A 24125-nucleotide genomic window follows, 5' to 3' on the forward strand; every position below is an offset into this window, starting at 1 on the left:
GCCCTGCAGTCAACTCATATTTGGGAAATTATAAAGAAAATAATTGTACTTTGTTAAAACAGAGTTATCCACATAGTACCAAGAGTTTCATAAGAATTTTTTCACCATGAAAGTTTATGTTGCAGAGAAGCCATTAGATATCTGGGAATATTTATTAGGAATTCCAAATTTTGTAGTACTCATTTTCAGACACCCCCTAATGCCCAAATAGTGCATATCAAGTTACAAGGTACCATCTCACAATATCTGATATAACTTTCATAGTGAGACCATGACACAATCCTCTCAAACATTTTTTTTCCCAGGTCTTGTTTTTTTTTTTCCTGTAGACTAATGAGATTGTCCCGAACTGCTCATAAAGGTGCAGCATGAATTTAAACCTAGGAACTCTGACTCTGATGCCAAAATTCCTCCCACACGTTCCCTCATCTTCTCCTACCTCCTTATCACCTCCACTGTCTTCTCCACATCTACCTCTGTGCACCGTAGGCCTCTAACAACTATCTGAAAAGTACATGCTGAATAATTTCAGTGTATAGAAAGATAGTCATTTCATTCACAGGTGTGTGGAAAAAAATTAAAAAGCAAACAAAAAAATGAAACAAAAAATAGGCAAGCCAGGAACAGGGAAATGGAAAATCTCATAGGATCTAGCAAAGTTAAAAAGCCAAATTCATTTGCTCTTCTAAATTTTCTGTCAAAGAACATTCAATGTTTTACTCTTCAGTGAGAAATCAAACTATATATGCTTTATCCTTTAAGTAATTATACCAGAAACTACAAAATGCCTATGGAAATCGGAATAAGGGTTGTTTTTGTTTTGTTTTGTTTTGTTTTCTTTTGTTTTGTTTTGTTTTGTTTTGTTTTGTTTTTCATGAATTTGGTTCTTTTCATCAATTTAAATGTTTTCAGGTAAGATTAATCGACCTAAAGCATTTTTTTTTGCCTTCTCAGTCCACCTTGTTTTTAATTTATGATACTAACTCACATTTTATCTCTCTGAAGAAAACTGTCTCTTGCTTAGCCATAATCAACCAGAAATTCAAAGATGAAGCAACTATTTTTCTTTTTAAGTTTGTATTTAAATTCTAGTTAGTTAACATCCAGTTAATATTAGTTTCAGGTGTATAATTCGACACTTCTATACAACATCCAGTGCTCATTACAATTGCCCTCCTTTATAAACATCACCTATTTAACCCATTCCCCCACCCATTTCCCTTCTGGTAACCATCAGTTTGTTCTCTATAGTTAAGAGTCTGTTTCTTGACTTGTCTCTCTCTTCTTTTCCCTATGATCATGTGTTTTCTTTCTTAAATTCCACATATGTATGAAATCATATGGTATTTGTCTTTCTCTGACTTATTTTGTTTAGCATAATACTCTCTAGCTCCAACCACATCATTGCAAATGGCAAGACTTCACTCATTTTTATGGCTTAGTAATATTCCATGGTGTGTGTGTGTATGCATACATACACATATGTATACATAAACATATATATGTATATATATACATATATATACATATATATACACGTGTGTATATATATATGTATGTATATATATGTATATGTATATATTCACCACCTCTTCTTAATCCATTTATCAATCAATGGACACTTAGGCTATTTCCAATAATTTGGCTATTATAGATAATGATGTTATAAACACTGAGTTGCATGTATTCCTTTGAACTAGTGTTTTTGTATTCTTTGGGTAAATACCTAGCAGTGCAATTGCTGGATCACAGGGTAGTTCTACTTTTAACATTTTGAGGAAGCTCCATACTGTTTTCCAGAGTGGCTGTACCAGTGTGCATTCCCACCAACAGTGCAAGAGGGTCACTTTTCTCTGTATCCTTGCCAACACCTGTTGTGTTGTCGATTTTAGTCATTCTGTGTGAGGTGATACTGCATTATAGTTTTGACTTGCATTTCCCTCATGATAAGTGATGTTGAGCATCTTTTCATGTGTTCTTTTGTAAATCTGTATGTCTTCTTTGGAAAAACTGTCCATTCATGTCTTCTTCCCATTTCTTGAATTGCATCATTCATTTTTGAGGTGTTCAGCTTTATAAGTTCTTTACATATTTTAGATACTAACCCTTTATCAGATATATCATTTGCAAATATCTTCTCCCATTCAGTAGGTTGCCTTTTAGTTTTTCTGGTTCTTTCCTTTGCTGTGCAGAAGCTTTTTATTTTGATGTAGTCCCAATAGTTTATTTTTGCTTTTGTTTCCTTTGCCTCAGGAGACATATGTAGAAAGAAGTTGCTACAGCCAATGTCAGAGATGTTAATTGCCTGTGTTCTCTAGGATTTTAATGGTTTCCTATTTGAAATTCAGGTCTTTAATCCATTTTTACTTTATTTTTGTGTGTTGTATAAGAAAGTGGTCCAGTTTCATTCTTTTGCATGTAGCTCTCCAGTGTTCCCCACACCATTTGTTGAAGAGACATTCTTTTTCCCATTGGATATTCTTTCCTGCTTTGTGAAGGATTAATTGACCATATAATTGTGGGTGAAGCAACTGTTTTTGAATATGATAATAATATGTGTGCTTTTTTCAATTAAAAAAAGAAGGAAAAAAATTAACATACAACAAACTTCATAAGACTATTCCAATGTCAACATCACACCAAAAAAATCAGTCTTTTCTGTTTTCCTTTTTTATTTTTCAATTTTTAAAATGTGTTATCCCTAACTGTTTCAGTTTTTTTACTTGATTGCTTAGAGTAAAATTGACATTTTCCTTAAAGTTTAAAAGCATTTTACCATTCCAAAAAGCCTTCTGAACTGTATAGATGACCTTAGATTTCTGCAATATATGTTTGGTTTCCAAAGTAAAAAGTGCAGTTAATATTGTGAATCACTTAGTAATAAATATGATATGATATGGCAGAACTGTGTTGTATTTTTAGCTTAAAAATATCAAAAATGCTTACATAGAGAGAAATGCTAAGAGATGTGATTGTACTGAAAGAAAATCTTTAATTATCACAAGAATGTTAAATGTTTTTAAAAATCACCAGTCTAGTTAAGATTTTCTCAGTAATAAAATCCAGAGTATTTCCACTGAGTTTTATTGTTTTTTAATGAGAATGATTATTAATGCTATCCTCAGGAAATGTCCTATTTGAGAAAGATAGAATATAGTAAGGTATACAGACAGGAATCAGAATATAATGAATACTGTGACTACAAATCACAGCTGACAAAAAGTTTAACTCATTATCTGTAGGAAAGAACAATAATTAGAAAATTCAAAAATTATTCTTCTGCATGTACTTTAATTCTGAAAGTGAATTGCTTATTTAAGAAGGTTATGCCTTGATTATCTGCCATTATAGTGAGCAATAAATAAAACTACCTAAGTTTCTAAATATATTAGAATCTCATGTCTTACAGTGCACAAGAGGAACCAAAGATCAGTCATGGCTAATATGCTAAGCTCAGGACTAAGGTGTAAGGCTTTGTTTAAACAAAATTAGATTGTGGAATTCAATTATAAACAGACGGATAATTTATTCATTTACTAATTGGTCGTCCTTCCTTCTGGCCCAGGACCAGTGGCCTTTAGGCATAGTTTATACATCTACCAAATAGGGAGATCAACTGGATCCAGATCTACCTATCTTATATGACAGAGCTAAAATGGGATTTACAAGTGTGGCTTAAATATCTGAACATGCAAAAATGAAAAAAACAAAATACAATGATCACATACCTGTAAAAATACAGTGGTATTAACATGAAGTGTCAAGAACAAAAACTATTAACATAATTGGACATGATGCCAAACACTTGAGTCTAAAATAAAGTTGTTAGTGTAGGTAACTAACAAATCAGACAACTAACAAAGAATACAACATTGGAAACAATCAACCAAAATTCTCAACTTGAGAATAATGGTACAATTTTAAAGTAAACATGACTTCTTCTTCTTTTTTTTTTTTTTTTTTTGAGAGAGAGTGAATAGGGGACGGGGACAGAGAGAGAGAATTTTCAGGCACCACACTCAGCACAGAGCCCAAAGCAGGGTTGGATCCCAGGATCCTGGGATCATGACCTGAGCTGAAATCAAGAGTTAGACGCTCAACTGACTGAGGCAGCCAGGCACCACAAAATTACTATGACTTTCAAAATAAGTCATTAACTTTAAAACAAAAAGGGAGAGAAAGAGAGAGGTTAAACTTGTGCTCACAAAGTTCAAAGCAGTTTTATTCATAATAGCCAAACATTGGAAACAGCCCAAAAGTCCATCAACTTTTGAATGGATGAATAAATTATTGCATACTTTTATATAAATAAAACTACTGATGCACACAACATTGATAAATAGCTAAAGCATTATGCTAAGTGAAAGAGGACAGACACAGAAAACGTCATACTGTATAATTATATGAAATTCTAGAAAAGGAAAAACTATGGAAACAAAGCCTATCAGCAGTCAGTCATCAGAGATGAGAGATTAGAGAGATGACTGAGTGGTAAAGGGCATGAGTTAAATTTTTGAGGTAGTAGAAATATTCTACATATTATATATGGTTATATATATTTTTCAATATGTACATGCATCTTCAAAACATCAGATCAGACGTTCAAAATTGGTAATTATTGTTGTCTATAAATTATGCCTTAATAAATTTTATGTTTTTTAAACAAAAATTTAAAAAAAGACTAGCAACTGTTGTGACTAATGAAAAAAGGATAAATGATGATACTTCACATTTACCTTTACCATTCATTAAGACTGGAATTAGAGAAAATGCTAATAAGGCAAAGATCACATATTTAAATATAGGCTAATTGTTTTCATCTATTAAAACAAACAACTGTGATTTGTTTTGAGAAATTACACCCAAGGCTTCTTAGGTTTTTATGAGTGATAAGCCATACCACAACTATTCACCAGCTGTGCAGGAATTAAGGGTGCAGCCTCTGAGGCCACACTGGCTGGGTTGCCCGGTTTAACCCTTTCCTCCAGCTATGTGACCTTGATCAACCAGTGACCTTTCTTTGTCACAGATTCATCATCTGTAAAATGGAGATGGTAATAGTATCTACTTCATGGGGTTGTAGTTGGAAGGATTGATAGAACTGTCCCTGACATGCCAGTTTCTAAAAAATACAATGTACAGCATTACTACTATACCAGCCCTGCCACTACTACTGTTACTCTCACTGCTGCCACCATGAGAAGTCTATTAAACTCAGTATTCCTGAGGGTCAACCAGTAACATCTTTTATTTAGCCCACTAACTGAAAAAAAAAATTAATAAAGTGCAAATATCAATAATTTCCTTTCTTTCATACCATTTCTAAATTAGATACCTAATCAATGCTTTTCAATCTATTCTCTTGCTATGGGATTGGTCGTTTAGAGAGTAAAAAACTAAAAGGCAAATTATCTGCCATAGCAGTGGACGTGACCATTCATGCAATTGTGATTTTGAATTTTTCTTTTTTTCCTACTATTTGAGATTTTAAAAGTCTAGGTAAATAAATCTACCATGTTTTTTACATTGTTTTAATAGTTCACTTAAAGGTACAACTCTAAACTTGGGATCAATAATACTCAGCCTATAAGACTTTTGAGGTCAGTGGATTGGGGAAAGGGAAAGAAAATAGAGCATTCATGTCACAACACCCCTTCCTACAGTCCAGAATCCTCTTGTACATTATTAGGTCCACTGAAACATTTTATGTAATTCAAATGCAAATTTTACTATAAAAAATAAACATCAAAATTCTTATCTTGGCAATTCAAGCCCAACTTGCCTTTCCAGCCACATTTTTTTTCCAGTTATTGTACTCTAGTTCCAAAACAGCTCTTGTGCTACTGTACTTACTAACTTCCATGTTTTCATTCCCATATTTTTCTCTGCACTTAAAATGTCCTCCTTTCCCTATCACTACACAAATCCCATCCATTCTTTGAGGCTTAGGTCAAATGCATATGTCACACAATGTCTCCCTTGACCTATTCTTCCCCTTGCTACCACAGTGCAAAGTACTTCCCCTGACAACTGAGTTCCCATCTGCCAAGTTTCCAGTGGGTTTATTTTCCACCCTCAGGCATGCATGTGTCTTACCACATATTTTACTTACTTATTAGATCCTGTTCACCAAATCCAATAAATGTAGTATCACAAAAGTAGCATACCAGCACAATGTTGTTAAGAAATAATAGGATAAAGAAAATCTCTGCAGATAAGTTTGTGAAAGGAAACCTGGAAAGTTGACATAGTCCTGAAGTCAGAGTGTAGGGGTACTGATATCTCTTTCAGGTGAACTAAACCACTTAGAAAATCAAGCATTTGCAAAGTCCATAGTTGCATACCAATTACCAGATACTGTACTGATTTGCTCAAATAAAGAAAACCTATCTAGAATAGCTACTGAAATTAGACTTGATCTTAGCCAAAAGGCCGAGAAGCGATGGCTACCGAAATTAGAATTGTCAGTGGATGTGCATATGATAATCCACTGTTATTCTACAAAACCCGTTTAACTTTGGTGCAAGCCAAACTGGCAAGTTAACAGGCATGCATCTTTCAAATCTTTGATGGGAGCACAAATATATGCACTCTTACTTGGGATACAGTGTTTATTTTGTTTTCTGTTTTGGTAGCAAGAGGAAGTTCTAGGGTGTAGGGCATTTTTTTTCACTCATCCTACTATAATAGCCCTTATGTCATTTTACTAGGAATAAATGGAGTTATTTTTCCAGTACTTGGCAACTGACTGACGTTTAACATTAAGATTAGTCCTTTTTCACAGCCAGAACACAGAAGTAATATCAGGTGTGTTTTTCATTCACTATTGTCTGTCTCACCCTGTGATTTTCCTAAGTATTAATATACTAGACTATTCCCTTTTCCACATAACTTTCAAAACCCATCCCTTAAACACAACACAACATAACATGATTTCTCTTTCAATTAGATGTAGAGTTGTACAAATATATCAGTCCTTACTAACCTTGTAGGTGTATTTATATACATACAGGGGTTCAGTTTGCTTTGGTTTTACTTTCCTCATAACATAGCATAGCAACTCAGCACATATCATAATGATAATGATAAACTAAAATTTTCAATTAGCTACTATGAAACATGCATTCTGCTAAGCACTTCATTTACATTATGATCTTATTCTTTAGTATACTACTACTACTACTATTAGCTGACACTCATATATCCTTTCTATGTTTTAGGCATAGTTACACATATTAACGTACTTAATTCTCACAAGAAGCCTTTGAAGTACATATATGCTTTATTATTATCACTAGTTGTATCACTATGAAGAAATAAAATGTAATAAACTCCTGATAGAAAGTTCTACTAACTTGCCCAAAGTCACTCAACTTTAAGCTGGTTGAATTGAGATTTAAACTAATGCAGTATAGGTTGAGAGGCAATATTCAAAATCTATACATTATACTGACTCTCTATCCTATATCCAGTATATTTTATGTATTGCTATTCGTCTATATGACCCTCAATTTATTTGCCATGAAATTTTTTATACAATAGTTGAACTGAAGATGTTCTCTATTCTAACTGATAATAAGCTCCTTGAGAATATGGCATGTGATGTTTGTTTTTGTATTCTCACAATTAACACAATGTCATCATATTTAAGGTACTCAATAATTAAGGTTTTTAAATAGATTAGACAAATGCGCTCACATTGGAAAAATATTGCAAAGTAGGGGCTGATGTTGGGATGGATGCTTTCAATAGAAGGTACAGGATTGTATCAATGGGGGTCAGCTTTGAAAGTCACTAAATGTTGTTGAAGACAGATCAATAAATCCCAACTTACCAACAGGAAATTCCCCAAATGTATCCCAAAAGTTATGACACAACATAATAGTGTCAATATCTGAACCAAAAAATGACTACCTCATTATTTTTGCCAAAATAACCAAATTATACTCCTTGGGGATCTAATTAAGTATTTGACTGTTAGTGATAATTTCTGAAGAGAGAAAATCTATCTTAAGTCTGCCTACCCCAAAGTACCTACACAATAAAAAGGCAATAGTTGAATTAATTCAGATACGATAAAAGATTTGAGTAAAACACTCAAAAGGCAAAATCATAAAGTTATTTTGATATACACATTTCATAGCATGTTCAATAGAAACTTTCAAGTATGTATATCTTTTCCTATAATTTTAGAATTATAGTTGTTATTTCTAATTAGGTGCATTATTAGAATAATATTATAATAATTATTACTTAGAATAATAACCTTAGAATATATACACTTATTGCCAGAAATACTATCTATAAACACTTGATTGCAATCATCACCTATTCTAAAGGACTAAATTAAAGAATGACTATAGTACACCAAGTATCTTTTATATATATGGCCTCCCAAGATTAATATGAGGGTGAAAAACATAACTGCTTAAACATGACATTACATTAACATAAATGAGGTCTTGTGTAATAATAATTTTTAACTTATAAACTGTACTGCTTTTAAAAGTTCCAACTAAATAACACATTCTTAGCATTGACATTAGCAATTTATAAGAGATCCAGAAGAACTAGACAGACTTCTATTTAAGATAGATTTAAAAGTATGTTAGGAGTGTGTGCTGAATGAACCTCCTACATGCAGAATCTTTTTTTTTTTTTGAATAACATCTCAAAACAGAAATGATGCTTTTTATACTTTGAAGCACAAAAATTTAACCCACAGCTTCTCTAGACACTAATAGGTTGGCATAGCCAATATGATCTTTTGATCAAAATGAAGGAAGGGCTATATTTTGGGCCCAGCCACTGGCTGCAGAATGAATTAGACAAAATTCGGGAGGTATATGAGCTTTCTTTTCTCTAACTGTAGATACAATTAGCAAGGCATGCTGAGTACCTTGGGTAAAAGGAAAAAATAGTTGTCATTATTCCTATTTCCTGTGTTAGTGCATTTACTAGTATAGTAAAATGGAAGGACATTGATTTGGGATCAGTAAACCTGTGTCCTAGCTCTGGCTTTATATCTGAACTTGTCCAAACAATCTCTCTGAGCATTGGTTTCTTAATATATGAAATGAATTTATTACTCCCTGATCTATCTTACAATCATCATTTTTAGGATAAAATTTAGATTACATTTTATTTAATTATGTAACTTTCTCCCTCATATATAATTTTGTATTATATACACACAGCATACAAATGCATATGTACATACATTATACATTTGTATGTAGGTAAGCATGTGGCTACACATACACACATGTATACATATATAATACATATGCATATACATATATATTTATGTGTTTTATGAAGAGATTTATTTCATTTACTCCATGAAAATTCATTGGATGCCCTATATAACTCTGATTCTATGTTAGAAATATGTTAGATTCTATGTTAGAAAATAAAAACTCTGGCTTTAGGAGGTACTATTCTAGTTAAGTTAGAACATTTAAACAAATAGTAAAAACCTAAATGTTTCAAGGTACATGACAGAATTATGTATATACTAAGGGAAGGCACAAGAATAAAAACTAAATTCATCATTTGATAGGTCATGCTGGACACCATCCAAGACCTTTGTAACCTGTGATTATGAAAAGGAGCTTATAACAAGATGGGAAACACACAAAATAGAGACTCCAGTTTACTATAACTCACACATAATGATTGTCCACTCTCCTCTCTTATTTCTTCACTGGATCTAGAAAGTACTTTCATCTTAATTACCTGTGGCATATATTTGTTTATATATTTATTTTTCCCAATTGACAAGACAGTTACTAGAACACAGAGACTTCCTTATTCATCCTCCGCACCTAGCAGAATATATAAGTGAATGAATAAATGAATAAATATTATTTATGACTATAGAAATCCAAAGATGCAACAGGAACAATTAAGATAGGAATCCTCATTATGTAATTAATTATTTATTTATTTATTTTAATTTTTTTTCATATTGTAATTTTTAACATAGTGTTGATCAACTAAGAGAAATGCCTTGTGCCTAAAACATTACCCAAACCTGTTAGAAAATTAAGTGTCTCTGTGTGTGCACATGTGTGTGTATGTGTATGTGTATGTGTGTGTACATGTATATACATGCATAAATGACCAGATTAATTTTAACATGGTAAACCAGAAAGAATATGGGCTTTGAAGTCAAATAGAAGGAGGGTGGAGTTCAAGTGATATAATACCTTGAGTGAGAGCTCTCAGAACTTGTTTCCTCTTGGGATTTAATGAAACCAAAATTGGAAATCAGAGGCTTTTGTTGTCTCACTTTCAAGGCCTAGCCATGATGGTGCAAGACTGTTAAAATATTGCCCATTGCCATTGAAATAATTTACCATTCCTTAATTTTTAAAAATTGTGGACTTTACCACTATTTTTGTCCAATTGCTGGTCTTTGGACTTTTCCACTGCCAAAGAAAATGTAGCAGTAAATTTGATTGCAATACTCATATGTCCTGAATTTGATTTTTTTGTAAACATAAAACTTCACATTACAAAGTATGCATGACTTCTCATTAGAACGTATGGCCACGCAATGGAAAAAAAAAAAGGGGTGAGGCTAATTCCCAAAATGGTACTAGTGATACGTTCACATATATATTTGCCAAGAGAAGTCCTACCTCAGAGAATTAAATAAGTTCAAATGTTAAAATTGAATGGAATATTATTTAATTCCACCCAGATACCTAAAAATTTCTCTGATAACACTATATAGATTGGTCACATCTTTTTTTTTGGAATTCTTCCAACTTTTAAGGTCTATATTCTTTTATAAATTAGCCTTGAAAACATATAATCAGTGCCTCAAAATCCCAGTGCAGATCTTCCTGCCCATGGGACCTGTCCCTGTGCTTTAATAAAAACATAACGAATGAGCCTTGGGTATGCAGCTTGTGTCTATGAACAGATTGTAAATTCTTTGAGGGAAAGTGCTACAAAATATACCTATATATAGGATAGTTCTTGCACCCAAACTTTTGTTGATAATGATGTCGAGTCACTTCGAAAAAATAAAAATCTCCTCTCAAAATTAGTTTCCTCTCAAAATTTTCCTCTCAAAATTAGTTTCCTTTAAACTAAATTTGCCTTAGTATCCCCAAAGCACTGTGCTATATATTTGGAATACAAAGAGATAGAATGCATATTCCTTTCTCGAATGAAACCAATATTTAGTTAGGGAGATGGAGAACTTCATTAAAAAGTAGGCTCAAAGTAGCGTATAATTGTGAAATGCGGGCTTAGAAAGAAAATTGAAATTAAAAAAGAAAATATATACTAGACAGATGTGTGTGAAATTTAACAATGTGAACTTTTTTTATATAACTTAAAAATTTGCACACAGAATATTGACACAGTAGTGTCACTGAATCCTTAGCTAAGGAAAGTGTTTTTTTGATAGCAAAATGGAAAATTTCACTCAGTTTAGAACAGAACATTAAAAGATAAATGATCTTAAGGACAGTAATTCACCAACTATCATATCTGATAAGTTACTCTACCTACAGATAAAATAATTAATCTTATTTTTGTAAATATCCTAGGTATAGAATTATTAACATTTGTTAAAAACATATAAGATATTCAAATGTAGTATTAATAACTGAAATCCAGTTATTTGTGACTTTCTACCACTGTAAAGATTAACATAATGCTAGTAAAAAATGTACATGACTATGAAATTCAAATTATGAAGTTCTAATCTCCTGAATTACTAAGAAGTTTAACAACTATGTCCTAGATCTGTATATTAAATTCTATTATTTTATCAGAATTATAAACTGAATGGCTGTCAATAATATAACAATGCCTAGTTAAGAGATTCCTGAAAATGTATGAGAAGATTCATGGATAGGACTAACCTTAGATAAACTAAATTCTACAAAGTCTGTTGTTCTCTAGCCTCTCCTATTCTTATATGTTCCTTCCTCCCAGAAAATTCTCCCCTCCCGTGTAATTTGCATTATTTCCCTGTCAGAGGCAGCTAGGACTGAGGAAGGAGCTGAAAATGGATACCATATTGAGTAGTTTGGACTTATCCTATAGTCCAATGGATTTTTGAACTTAACTATACTGATATTCTATTATATCAGTAATTTGTTAATATCAATAGATTGAACTCAGAAATTATTCCTTTTAATAAAAAAAAGCTTATACTTCTACTTTCCCTTTTGGTCCCTTAAATTTCAATGTGCTTTGTTGAGTGGGTAGGAAGGAAAAAAAAGCTGAGCAAATAGCTGAGACTGAAGCTAACTGTTCCCAACCTAGTTTGTCCTATGTATGAATATGTATATTAAGACATTTTCTTTTGAAATGGGAGACCAACAATTTATTTTGAACAAAAAAGAATTGTCAACGGATTTTCATTAAAAAAATAATCTGTCTACGGATGCCTGGGTGGCTCAGTCAGTTAAGCATCAGACTTCAGCTCAGGTCATGATCTCACAGTCTGTGAGTTGGAGCCCCATATCAGGCTCTGTGCTGACAGCTCAGAGCCTGGAGATTGCTTCGGATTCTGTGTGTCCCTCTCCCTCTTTCTCTGCCCCTTCCTCCCTCTCTCTCTTTCTCTTTCTCTCTCTCTCAAAAATAAATAAACATTTAAAAAATAATATTTTGTCTATGCTGTGGAGGGTCCATGAGGGGAGAGCAACATCAAAGTCAGGGAAGTAAATAAAGGGAAAAGAAGATATTGTCAAAATTCAGTTGAAAGATGAAGGTCTGATCTAGACAGTGTGAATAGAAACTGACAGATTCAAAACTGATTCATTTGTCAGTCATTTTTCTAAGCTTTAGATAAGTCTGGAAAAAAATTTCAAAAAGAAGAAAGTAATACAAGTTTCATAAGTAACTATTTGCACAGATGTTATTTACTAACTAAAGATTGCACAGAACCAGTGTTTTGAAAACTATTCTTTGCATCTCAAGCCTTATCAGTCTCTTTACTACTATTGCAATAACATCCCCTTTTGTCCTAGGCTTTGACTCTAAAGCAAAAAATAGACACTCATTTTTCTAGAAAGTTAATTAATAGAACCAAAGTGCTATTGCCCAAACTGATTCCAATAAAAGAAATCCATTCAAGTCACAAAAAAGGTTAATGTTTGACAGATCATGGCAGAGAAATTTCAGTTGACTTAAGAGTTCACAACCAAAACATTATGGCAGAATTAGTAAATATTTAGGTTTCCATTAATAGATACTTCCTTATTAATGTCTGCATTAAATATTCAGACAAATACAAACCCTGAAAGACTTTTTTCAAGTGGGCCATCTAGTCAACCTTCCACAAAATTGTTGCATATCTTCTACTTGGATAATGGCTGCCAGGTCTCCATTCTATTGAAAAACTTATATTTGTCTAACATATAATTCTGTTTTCAAAAATTAAGCAAACTTTAAAATAGTTACTATGTATGTGCTATGACTGGTCTTTTAATTATTGGTGTGTCATTAAATAATTGCTTGGCTTTCTAGATATAATTATAAACAGGTGAACTTTTTGTTTACAATATTTTAAGATAAAGCTGAAGGCTTTCATGAAGTTTTTATTCAATTTCTCTCTCTGAGTTTTAAAATCATATTTTAATTGACACTATCCATCTGGATTTAGTGTCAGATCTCACAGGTAAAGGGCTGAATCCTACAAGACTGCATTCTACCACCTCAGATACCAATTACAATCACTGTGTTCTCATGGCCCCTTCCTCTGTTTGATAATTTGCTCAAGCAGTTCACAGAGCTCAGGAAAACAGTTTACAGTTGACCCTTGGACAACATGGGTTTGAAATGCATGGATTCACTTATATGTAGATTTTTTTCAATACAGTATGTGGAGTTTTTTCAATACTGTACAGTACAAAAAATTCATATTTTAAATTTAAAGAATAATAAGTTTGTGTCCTATGGTGACTAATTTGATTACATAGCAAAATAGAAGATATGCCCCATTTTTAATCAGTTACTTCTTAGCTATAGATTTTTTGGGGAAAAAAAAGATTTTAAGCTTGGTTGCTATTTAGTAGGCATGACTCATGGGGCAAACTGAAACCAAAACTATCCTTTCATCCCATTTCCTTTTTTCTTTACCATTAGGAATAGTTTTCACTTGATACTAGATGAAACATTTGAAGTTCTCATGATCCTTTTGTTAGTTTTTGATAGTTATACGTTGGTTGTACAGTCAGTTTATATCAAAAACAAAGCCTTGTGTCAGAAATTGCACTGTTCAGTCCCCAATAATCAAAACTCTGACCTTGATTTATCCTATCTTCTCTCTTCACCCAGGGCTGGTTAATGACTGGCCATTTGGGGGGTAGAGGGTACAGGAAAGCAGTCTTTCTATCTCACTCATCCCATCCTGTACTCACCTGTTCCTGTAAATACCACTCTTAAATTAATAAGAGTGGAAGCCAAATGGGGAAAGGGAAGTTCTTACTTGGTCAGCTACTTTCACAAGATGACATTGCAGGAACTTGGCCTGGCAGGTGTTTAAAGGTTTTGTGGACTTTTTGGAGGCTAGCCTCCTCTGGCTACAATACCTGTGACTACTTATGCAATAACATTTCTTCAGATGCCTGCATCTCTCTCATCTCTACTTTAGACAGAGACTAGCAGTTAGAGTCCTGTTGTCCATCCTGGAAGTCCAGCTGAATAGAATTCAAAACAGCTCCAGGATGGTTCCACTCTTGTCATCTACATCTAATCCACAGGAAAAAATTCATGAATTTTTTGCCCTACCACTAGTGAAAATGCACATATCTCACAAATGAACCCTCTTCTTTCTCTCAGCCCCGCCGCCTCAGAAAGCCATGACCTTGCACTAAAGAATGTAAAGGCATTTGTCACCTGGCAGATCAAAGGATCCCCCCAACTGTGAGGGCATATCCATGCTCCAATAAGCACTTTAATAAAGCTCCTCTTTCTATGTTTCAGGTAGAGAAAGGAGGACTCCCACTCCTCATCCTTGGATGAGTCCTGTTAGTGGGACTAAGAATCCAGAACCAGGTCTTGAAGGCAATCTCTGCACAAATACTCTCTTCTTACTTCACTTTCTTTTTCAATCCTTTCATTATGGGGGTTCTAGAGACTTCTAGCCAGTTATTTACTTATTTTTGGATGATTTGCATTTTGATTTCACATCTCACTTTAGAATTTTATATCTGTAGAATACAGCGTTTCCAATTTTCATGTGCTGTTATGTTAATATTGGTCATTTTGATAATAACACACCAGTTAAATTTCTATTAAGTAACAAATGATAATAAAGATTCTCATTTATTATACAAATTATTCTACTCGAAATTTTACATATAAGTCCTTTTGTAAAAAAAAAAAAGTATACATTTGAAGCATGCATTCTGTAGTTTTATTCAGATTTAAGAAAGATGTATCTTTTACTCTCTGCTTCCTCTTCCTCCATGCAAACCAAAAATCAATATGCAGATACTAGATTTACAGACTCCCTTAGGATGACAGATCAATAAAGAACCCCATCGAAAAATACTTGCCTGGAGGAGGAAAATATAAACTTTTTCTTAATCTCTATAAGGCTTTGCTCCCAGGACCAAGCACTTCTCATTTGGTGTTAATAGTACTGAATTTTCTTACTGCTTTTTCATGTCAAAGGCACTCTTCAAATATGTACTTAATTAAGCCTCTCTCTTAACAGAGGTGGCCCTGTTCTCATCCTCTAGCCTCCCTTTTCTATCTCCTGTGTGGAAAGTTCTCTTTGAAGTCATGCAGGAGAGATGTGCAAGGATGAAGGGATGAGAACAGAGCCAAGGGCGCTTGTAATGAACTTTTGATGGAAAAGAAGTTTAGATTAATGCAGCTATTCTAGCTACCCTCTATTTAGAATTCTTATAAGTGGAAATACTAAATTACAGAAAGATAATGAGTCAGATTTTATATTAGCTCTGAAAGTCTTGCCCTCTAAAAGCATTTGTGGACATCCTATGGATTCCTGAGGATTTAGAACTCTGCAGATTTCCGGTTTTATAGGACTTACTTATTTTGTATTATGCCTGGATTCTTTATGTTTATCTCTTATGATTGTCTTGAAGTTCACAGATGGAACTTATTAAAAGGTATCTGTTTGTCTGAATACTTCTCCTTGGATTAAATCTTGAAGGAAGTTCATGATGATTTGTAACTATGCATATTATCCATAACTACACTTTTGGAAATAGATGTTGATCATTTGAGAAAGTGTTTTCTAACTGTTTATAATACAGAGGCAATTTCAACAGTAGAATTATACCTAATGTTACTATACAGTAGTTGCCAAATAATTCATTTTAATTTTTTATCTGTGGTTATCTCAGTCATTTCCCAGAAAATTATTTTCTTACATTGCTCATTTAAAGGTTTCCAAAAAGATGCAGCAAATATATACAATATAAATAACTTAATGGTCATAAGTTTCATAATTATAGGAACTTTTTCTTCATTGTACTCTTGTTCAGGCATGCTGAATCTTCTTTGGGACATTAAATTTCATAGATTGTTTCCTGTCGTATTATGGCAAATATTATTTTGATTTTTTCATGCATTGCAGACAGGATATAGAGGTAGAGTAAGAGCCATCTTGCATACTTGATTTCCAATTTACCTGAACTTATTAAAAGAACTGTTGGGGGGAGCCTGGGTGGCGCAGTCGGCTAAGCGTCCGACTTCAGCCAGGTCACGATCTCGCGGTCCGGGAGTTCGAGCCCCGCGTCAGGCTCTGGGCTGATGGCTCAGAGCCTGGAGCCTGTTTCCGATTCTGTGTCTCCCTCTCTCTCTGCCCCTCCCCCGTTCATGCTCTGTCTCTCTCTGTCCCAAAAAATAAATAAACGTTGAAAAAAAAAAATTTAAAAAATAAAAAAAAGAACTGTTGGGAGTCATTTTTTTTTTAAATCCTTAAATTGTTTTCCAGGTTACAGATATTCTACTCAGCAGTGAAATTGTCCTTACTGGTTTCTGCAAGATATTGATTGCATTTCTCATATTTTAATAGGCTTATGCTTAGAAGTGTTAAAGTGAAGATTTTTGGAGATTTTTACAGAAAAATTGTTTTTATATTTCCAGTATTTTTTTCAACAATTTCTAATATGCATTAATCAAGGAAGTCCTCGCATTTTCTTCCTTTTGCTAAGTTACTTTCTGTTATTTAATTATTTTTTTAATGTTTACGTATTTATTTTGAGAGAGAGAATGCATGTGCTAGCAGCAGAGAGGCAGACAGAGAGGGAGGGAGAGAAGTAGAGAGAGAATCCAAACTGTCAGTGCAGACCCAACTCGGGGCTCCATCTCATGAGCCGCGATATCATGACCTGAGCTAAAATTAAGAGTTGAATGTTCAACCAAATGAGCCACCCAGGCGCCCCTGTTATTTAATTACACCTGTGCGTATTCGATTTTTCATCTACATTCAGACCACTTCAATTTTATTATGCAATCATTCCTGCCATACAATTGAAAATAAAGTTATATCAATTAATGATATTTTATTTATTTGTATTTATTTTTATTTTACTTATTTAGTTAAAGGCAATTACATCCTAATTATACCTGTCAAACCTTACAAAATAATACTTACTGAAAACTAAATTTTGCATTAAAATAATATAAGTAAAATAAATTATTATGCTGAACCAGACCCCTTGTTTAAATTTATTTATTTATTTATTTATTTATTTATTTATTTATTTAATGTTTATTTTTGAGAGAGAGAGAGAGAAAAACAGAGTGTGAGTGGGGAGGGGCAGAGAGAGAGAGAGGGAGACACAGAATCTGAAGCAGTTTCCAAGCTCTAATCTGTCAGTACAGAGCCTGATGCAGGGCTGGAACGCCTGAACTGCGAGATCATGACCTGAGCCGAAGTTGGATGCTTAACCAACTGAGCCACCCAGGCACCCCTAAATCTATTTTAGATGATAATCTTTTGTCAGCAGTTATAAAGCCTGCATACCTGATTCACACAACTTCCAATACTAAATAAGGTGAAGATAAAGCTCTGAATATTTTAGTTTAAGCTCTCTGTAGAACTATTGATTCTTTTGATGTATACCTTTCTATCACGCATATGCTATTATTATATAATAATTAGATAAGTACCATATACATGGCATCAAAACTGAATGTAAATCCCCCAAGTACTTAGCACCTATTTTTCTCTCTGCCTACACTCTCAACCCTGTCTGCCTTCTCTTTATCAACTATATCTCAGTTTCATACGACCTATTCAGAGAGGAATTTGGGGGCACCCTATCTAAAGAACACTCCTCCTGAGTCACACCCTATTTAGCACCCTGCTTTTATTTCCTCCATTCTATTTATCAATATCTGAATATTTTTATTTATTCACTTACTTATATATTTTCTATCTCTGCCAATTGAAATACAAGCTCCATGAGGCCAGCAACTTTGTCTCTTTCATTCATTATTGAATCTCTGGGTAATAGAATAGTTCCTGACCCTTGGTAAACTCTCAATAAATATCTGTTCATTCACTTAACACACATCTGTTGAATAAATGCATACATCATTAAATGAACTTCATAGCAGTGCATTTAAAGTCAGGGAAGAGATAATCCATACAAAGCAAGGTAGAATTGATAGGTAACATCAAGATTTAGAAGCCTAGTGGTCATTTAGAGTCCTTAGGGTAAATGCAGCGAAGATCATGAAAAGTGCAAGGTCTCCTTTTGGCTTTTACTTTTTAGTATCACTGTTAGAGAGCAGCACCGTGTAAAGCTGGAATTCCCAGTACCCTATAAAATGGAATTTACTTGTACACAGCACCTGATGATTGTTAAATATCCTAAATATTTTCACTCCAACTTGGCCTGAAATTCTATCCAACAGTCACTACAAACTGGGTTTTTATATGAATACCACTTAAATGAATATATTACCTCTCATATGATTCACCTTTCAGTACACAAAATTAAATGTTCTGAGGTTCATTTTCAAAGGAAAGTGCCAGCATCTAATATAATGAGTTTGGTTTCATTGGGGACTAAAGTGAGTTAAAACTGTTGCTGGGCCCAACTGTATTAGTTAGGGAGAAGGCTAAGCTGCTCTAATAAGATACTCCAAAATAGAGAAGCTTAAAAATACAAATGGAATTTTCTCTGATTAGAATCCCAAAAGTGACCATACTGCAGCTCATGGGAAGGGGAAAGTATAAAGAATTCACATACCCAATATTTTAAGACCCATAACTAAAGGACCACATCTAGCTGTAAGAGAGTCCAAGAAATATGGTCTCTAGCTGAGCAACCATATTCCCAGCAACAAATCATCCATGGAAGAATGCAAAAAAAAAAATTATTTTTCACACCTAGCTATTTCGACCATCAGCCAAAGAGAGCATGAGGATGGTGGTCCATGAGGAAAGCACTGGATGGTTACGAGGGGTATGTTCAAATAAGAAACAAACACAAAAACAAAAAAACAAAAATAGATTTCAGTAACATGATGCAGTATTGATGCGAATTTTATATTAGCTTATATCAATTTTGAAATGGCAACTTATGCAGTGGATAACTACTTAAAGCCTTTTTATAACTACATCAGAGAACCGAATTGAGAAATCCTGTCATTCTGTCCTGTACAAAAGCATTTTTGTTTGTTCTATATAAAGGAGGTGTAAGGCAAGGCATCCTAGAGCAAAAAGTCAACTCCCATATGTGAAGTGTGTTCCTTAATAAATACCATGTCATGAACTGTCATATTTTAAGTCTACTTCTAAATATAACTTTCTGTTACTCTGCAAATTCAATGGCACTTGATCTTTTCAAAAATGTAGCTGCCTAGCATCTTCTGATTTTTCTGTGACCCTCTCTTTGCTCTCACAAAAGTGGAATATACATATACCATTAAGTGAAATAAAATATTTAGTCATTTCCATTTTTATTCAATTATTTTTGCCTTTGTAACATTATTTAAAACCATAGAAAAGTACTAAACTACAGTTTATGCCTTTTTTCTACAAATATTTGCTAGCCCACCATCTAGCACTGTTTTGGGCACAGAAGATTAAAAAAAACAAAAACAAAAACAAAAAACAAAAAACAAACAAAAAACAAAAAAACAAGAATGATAGGAAAGTTGCCTTTAGTGAAATCATGGCCACAGTCTTTTTAGTGGGGAAAGCAAGGAGGGTTTACGTGTGCCAACATGCCAACTGACAGAGAGAGAATTTCACCAAAAAAATGTTTAATCTAACTTAATTTTTTTAATTAAGAAAGCAATCTCATGGGGTGCCTGGGTGGCTCCGTTGAGTAAGCATCCAGCTCTTGGTCTTAGCTCAGGTCATGGTCTCATGGTTGGTGGGTTCCAGCCATGCCTCAGGCTCTATGCTGACAGCAGAGAGCTTGCTTGGGATTCTCTCTCTCTCCCTCTCTCTCTGCCTCTCTCCTTCTCTCTCTAAAAATAAATAAATAAACTTAAAAAAAAAGAAAAGCAATCTCAGTCCCTTAAGCGTCTAGTTCTTGGGTTCGGCTCAGGTCATGATCTCACAGTTGTGGGCTCCAGACCCGCTTTGGGCTTTGCCCTGACTGACGATGTGGAACCTGCTGGGGATTCTCTCTCCCTCTCTTTCTGCCCCTCCCCTGCTGACTCTGTCTCTCTCTCTCTAAGTAAACTTTTAAAAAGTTTAAAAAAGAAAGCAATCTCCAGTAATTCCAAATATATTTTAAATTTCTTAAAATTAGATTTCTTTCTATTGACCATTTCTATTTTTTATTAGATAAGACTAAATTTTAAAACACATTTATATTGGGTCAGCTTCCCTATGATAAGTAATAAGTTTTAAACTGTAGATTGTATGCATGCTAGCAATTATCAGGATGTCAACTGGAATAGGCCTATGTGGCAGATGGATGAGGCATAACGCCCAGAATCAAAGTATCCTAAAAGCTTATGCTTTAATTGTGAAAACTTATAATTATTCATATTAGGAAATACAGTCAGTCATAGCAGGGAAGTTCATTTTGAAGTTTGAAAAGTCAATCTTCTTAGCACTCTGCCACCCAATGTTTGGCTCTTGCTGCCGCAATGAGGGAGATAGTGCACTGCAGGCCAGACAATGCAGCAACCAGATCCGCGCCAAGTTCGGTGGGGGGGATGGGATGGTGGTGGAGTAATGATCAATGACGAGCCTGGCATCGACCACAGACATTTACCACAGAGACAGCGACCTGAAGTTGAAGCAGATCAATGTGTACTACAACAAGGCCACCAGTGGCAAGTACGTGTCTTGCGCTGTGCTCCTGGACCGGGAGCTGGGCACCATGGACTCCAAGCGCTAAGGACCCTTCAGGCAAATCTTCAGGAAAGAAAACTTTGTTTTGGGTCAGAGTGGTATTGGGAACAACTGGGCCAAGAGTCAATACACAGAACGTGCAGAGCTGGTCGGCCTGGTGCTGGATGTTCTGAGGAAGGAAGCTGAAAACGATGACTGCCTGCAGGGCTTCTAGCTGACCCACTCCCTGGGTAGGGGGACTGAGTCTGCGATGGGTACCCCCCTCATCAGCAAGATACAAGAGAAGTACCCAGACAGTATCATGAGCACATTCAGTATGGTGCCCTCTACCGAGGTGTCAGACATGGTGGTGGAGCCCAATGATGCTACCCTCTCAGTCCACCAGCTTGTAGAAAACAGTCAAAACCTTCTGCATTGATAACAAGACACTCTATGATATCTACTTCAGAACGCTAAAACTGACCACACCCACCTATTGGGAGGTCACCCACCTGGTGTCAGCCACCATGAGTGGGGTCACCACCTGCCTGCATTTTCCTGGCCAGCTCAATGCTGACCTGTGCAAGCTGGCTGTCAATATGGCCCTCTTCCCCTGCCTGAACTTCTTCATGTCCAGCCTCGCCCCATTAATCAGCAGAGGCAGCCAACGGTACTGGGCCCTGAGGTTGCTTAAGTTTACCCAGAAGATGTTCAATGCCAAGAACGTGATGGCTGTCTGTGACCTCTGCCACCACCTCTATCCGACCATGGTTACAGTGTTCAGGGGCCACATGTCCATGAAGAGGGTGGACAAGCAGATGCTAAATGTTAGTGGAATATATCCCCAACATGAAGATATCTGTGATATCCTACCCCGAGGGCTAGAAATGTCTGCCACCTTCATCGGCAATAGCACAGGCATCCAGGAACTGTTGAAGTGTATCTCAGAGGAGTTCACAGCCATGTTCAGGTGCAAGGGCTTCTGCGCTGGTACACAGGTGAAGGCACCTGCATTGTACACAGGTGAGGGCATGGAGGAGATGGAGATCACCGAGGCTGAGAGCAACTTGAATGACCTGGTGTCTGAATACCAGCAGTACCAGGATTCCAGGGCTGAGAAGGAAGGTGAGTTTGAGGAGGAGGCAGAGGAAGAGGTGGCCTAGAGCTGATAGCTAGTAAAGCATGTGGAAGCCATGTGAACTCAGAATTCACTCACAACCTGTTATCTGATAACCATGTCTCTGTGTGCACTTGCTCTTTTTCCTGTCTTGACACCACATGCTGTATGGATGCCACCATTAAAGCATTTGAGTAGTTTAAAAAAAATACCCTTATCTTCTTAACTTGAAAATAATTCTAGTGGCAATTAAACTCTTATCAAAAGAAATAAAAAATAAAGAAGAATCAGTTTAGAGTAGATCTTTATTTACTTTTAAAATTTATTTTAGCAAGAGAGAGAGCACGTACAAGTAGGAGAGAGGGTCACAGTGGGAGGGAGGGATGAAGGGAGGGAGGGAGGGAGAGAGAGAGAGAGAGAGAGAGAGAGAGAGAGAGAGAGAGAATCTCAAGCAAGCTCCATGCTCAGCACTGAGTCTGATGCTGGGCTCAATCCCACAACCCTGGAATCATGACAGCTGAAACCAAGGGTTGGATGCTCTTGAGTCACACAGGACCCCCTAGAGGAGTTCTTTAAAGACCGTCAACTTTAATCTCTGGACTTTAGACAGGAGTCAAATTTAAACATATATAACATATTTTGTTGACTACTGTGTTTCTACATACCTAGAGAGATATTCCTATAGACGTCCAATCAGTTTTCCTACCTTAAAATCTTCCATAACTCCAAGGCATATTGTTTTCTATCTTCCTCCTCAGTGTCTTAGTTCTAGATATTCCTTATAGGATAGTTTTATGTTCAGTCCAAAACCATTACATACAAAAGTACTGTGACATCACAGGTTAATTCGGAAACCCATAACAATCCTGTTAGTGTCAAAATTGTCTCTAACGAAAGACAAGATTACATGAGCCTGCCTCATTTTGTTCCGAAATATTTGTTGATGGTAAAAAGAAAAAAAAAAAAAGATTGTTGACCTAATAACATACTGAAAATGCTATTGTTAGAAAGACCAATTCTGTTTTCTCTGAGTATATTGTGGAACCTGGGAGAACAGCCTAATAAGAGATTTTTGTATTAAGAGGGTGGGTGTGAAGGTTCCACTTAGCTTCCTCTAAGAGAAGTGCCTGTCTGAATACAGAAACCACATGGAAACAGATGCCTTGAAATGTTCCAGCCAATTTGACCATATAAATGTATATGAATCCTCCTCTGTCACGAAGACCATCAGTGTAAACAACTGGTAGTTTACAGGCTGTATAATCCATTTCCACTTGGAAAAAAGCTGTGCTGGTTATTTTTAGACAGTCTCTTACATAAGGTACTAAAATGCACCCTATTAAATAAGTTAACACCATATCAAAATGCTTTTTTATTTCCATGGAGAAAATTAAATCCTCTGGAGTTTGTGACTAAGAATCTCATGTTTCGTAGAATATCTTTATCTTTCTCCACTTCTGAGTATTTTTCTCATTCCCCTCTTCCCCACCCCGCCCTCAATAGTTAAGACTAAAAACCTGAAACACTTTTTTATATTCTGACCTTCATCATAGAAGACTGTTTCTTTGCACCAAGCTGATAATTAAAAGTTTTTGGATATTTTCTGGTTGGCGTACTGGGTGATTAGTCCATCAAAATGTGTTTCCACAGCCTTTTTTTGTAGTTCTCTATTGCTACGCGTCTTTTTTTTTTATGTTTGTCTGAATTGAACTATATTTACCATCTGCTGTCACAGGCTCTCAAATGATCTGAAAC

At 35.1% G+C, this 24125-nt stretch overlaps 1 long non-coding RNA gene and 1 pseudogene across 2 annotated transcripts in view; one reads left to right on the forward strand and one right to left on the reverse strand.

Annotated features, from left to right (window-relative positions):
• Positions 1 to 24125, reverse strand: part of LOC115523601 — a 171115-nt gene that overhangs the window by 51984 nt on the left and 95006 nt on the right. The window lies entirely within an intron of this gene.
• LOC115523599 lies at positions 21058 to 22416 on the forward strand (annotated as a pseudogene).

The sequence above is a fragment of the Lynx canadensis genome, chromosome C2 (assembly GCF_007474595.2).
Source record: "Lynx canadensis isolate LIC74 chromosome C2, mLynCan4.pri.v2, whole genome shotgun sequence".
Lineage (NCBI taxonomy): Eukaryota > Metazoa > Chordata > Mammalia > Carnivora > Felidae > Lynx > Lynx canadensis.